Source organism: Petaurus breviceps, unplaced genomic scaffold (genome assembly GCF_028583685.1).
Source record: "Petaurus breviceps papuanus isolate PSGF00001 unplaced genomic scaffold, PetGlider_PUasm1.0 90825, whole genome shotgun sequence".
Taxonomy (NCBI): Eukaryota; Metazoa; Chordata; class Mammalia; order Diprotodontia; family Petauridae; genus Petaurus; species Petaurus breviceps.
In genome coordinates this window covers 6,952,291-6,954,763 of record NW_027187353.1, presented here as the reverse complement: position 1 = coordinate 6,954,763, position 2,473 = coordinate 6,952,291, and the positions used below count along the sequence as shown (strand labels likewise).

General features: G+C 37.8%; 1 pseudogene; it reads left to right on the top strand.

The window, feature by feature from the left end:
* Positions 1-1,659: 1,659 nt before the first annotated feature.
* LOC138148692 (small ribosomal subunit protein uS8-like) lies at positions 1,660-2,113 on the top strand (annotated as a pseudogene).
* The last annotated feature ends 360 nt before the right edge of the window (positions 2,114-2,473 follow it).

Here is a 2,473-nt window from a genome sequence, read left to right as displayed (position 1 = left end):
AGGATTGGATTCCCACCAGTCACCCCATTCTCACTTTTGTTTCTTCCTCCACTGATCTTTAACCAATTACTCCAACCACTGGTTTATGGATTTCCACCTAGGAATGTATTTTCCTAACACATAATGGTACTCAGCATCTATTTCTTTTGAATAAAGTATACCCTTACATTGCATTCTAGTCATGGGCCATAATCCATCAAGCCTCTGTTATATCTATAAAGTTCTATTTACTTCCTTATTTTGAATTCTAGTTCATTTAATTTCTCTCTATTCTATAGACATCTGAGACAATGAGAACCATTAAAGGTCCCCTTCCTGGATATTTTCTCTTGAGATTTACTAGGGATCTTCACTAATAGTCTTCTTTCTATTATATGCTTGAAACCATCCGGTGAATCTAGTTTAATTGTCACACGTTGGCAGTTTTATTTCCTTCTTCCACACCCCTTATTTTAATTCTAAAGCTGTCTTGGACACTTCTGCAAATTTCCAGAAAAATATGTTCTTCCTGGCCCTTATTAGGCATACTCCACTCCCATTTAAAAGTATACCATTCCTGTGTCTTAAGCTCTAGTTCAGAAATCCAAATCCTCTTCTTTGAGACCATCTTCCTAACTAGATCGTCCACTTATCTCTATTCTAAAACCTTTCATTTCAATTGCCAGCATCAGTGAAAGAACACTTGTATACCTAGGTAAGGTCAGGGCTTCATTAATTCCTTCATTAGGTCACATTCTTCCACCCTCCAACTTCCTGAAAAGTACATAGATTCTTGTCTGCTTGATTCAGTTGTTTTCTTTATTTTCCTTTTGAAACATTTCTTTCATTCTATAAGGGAGAGCTTTTTCTCCCCAATTAACCAGAGGATAAAGAAGCATATTTTCAGTCCTCTTACTTCCTTTTCTAACAGAGAAACCAATCTCTATTTTGTATACATGTAGCTGCTATTTTTGGAAGAAACACTAACATAGTTCATTTATAATCAGTCACTAGAACTTACTCTTTACTTAAATGTTAATTCATCCATCCATCTATCCATCCATTCTCTATAATTGCTGAAACTGACATCCTCAATTCCTTGTGACCTTTGCTGCTAACTCGAACTGCCAATGGTCACAAATTGTTATGACTCTTCAAAGAGTTAGAGGTTTCTGCATGAAACATTAAAAAAATATATATTGTGTTTTCTTGTTGGTTTGTTTGTTGTTGTTAGTTGCTCAGGGTCAATTGATCTGCAATTAGCAAATTATTACTAATGCTCTAATGCAAACAGTAGCTATAATCAATTGCATTCTTTAAGAAGGTCTTCTGGAGAAATCCAAACTTCCAGCCCCTTCTACTTTCTCTTTTGGGGAAAGGGACCAGGTACCGTAACTCTTAGTCTTACTGCCTTCTAGGAAAAAGAAACCAAACTTAACAAGATTCTGACATTTCAAAGTATTGCCCTAGGCAACCACTTGGAGATAATGATAAGCTTCCCACAGGAATTCCTTGAATCTTTCTGTATTTGCAGTGAAACTTATTCAGAATCACAGAATTTCAGAGTTGGAAGGGAGCTCACTGTTCAGCTACTCCCATTCATACCTGGAAAGTACCAGATATCCAATAAGTAGTCATTTAGTCTTTGCTTAAAAACCTCCAATGGCTCTTTCGGCCATCTTGCAGCGCTGCCACCATGGTGCGCATGAATGTCCTGGCAGATGCTCTCAAAAGCATCAACCATGCAGAAAAGAGAGGAAAACGCCAGGTTCTCATTAGACTGTGCTCTTAAGTAATTGTCCGGTTCTTAACTGTGATGATGAAGCGTGGTTACATTGGTGAATTCATTGATGATCACAGAGCAGGAAAAATTGTTATGAATCTCACCGGCCAATTAAACAAGTGTGGTGTAATCAGCCCCAGATTTGATGTTCAATTGAAAGATCTGGAAAAGTGGCAGAATAATCTGCTACCATCCCGTCAGTTTGGGTTTATTGTGCTTACAACCTCAGCTGGTATCATGGACCACGAGGAAGCAAGACGAAAACACACAGGTGGAAAAATCCTGGGATTCTTTTTCTAAGGATGTAAAACATACATACAAATAAAACGCTCCAATGGACAAAAAAAAAAACCCCAAAACCTCCAATGAAGGTTAATTGCCTATCCTGACACAGCCCATTCCACCTCAGATCTAATTGTTGCTTAGTTTTTCTATATGTCAATGCTAAATTTGACTGTTTGCAATGTCCACCCAATCACTGCTCATAGTTCTATCCTCAGTGGCAAGTAGAATGAATTTAATCCCTCTTGTTCCAGCCAAACATTTCCATTTCCTTCAACACTTATAACTTATCTCCTATAACTCACCACATTGGTGCCATTGGACCATGTAAGTCTTCCTGGACACATTTCTGCAAATTGACAGTGACTTTGTCAGCCTTCAGGGGTATGCAATACTTATTGCTTAGTTCTTATATGCAGCTATTATTAG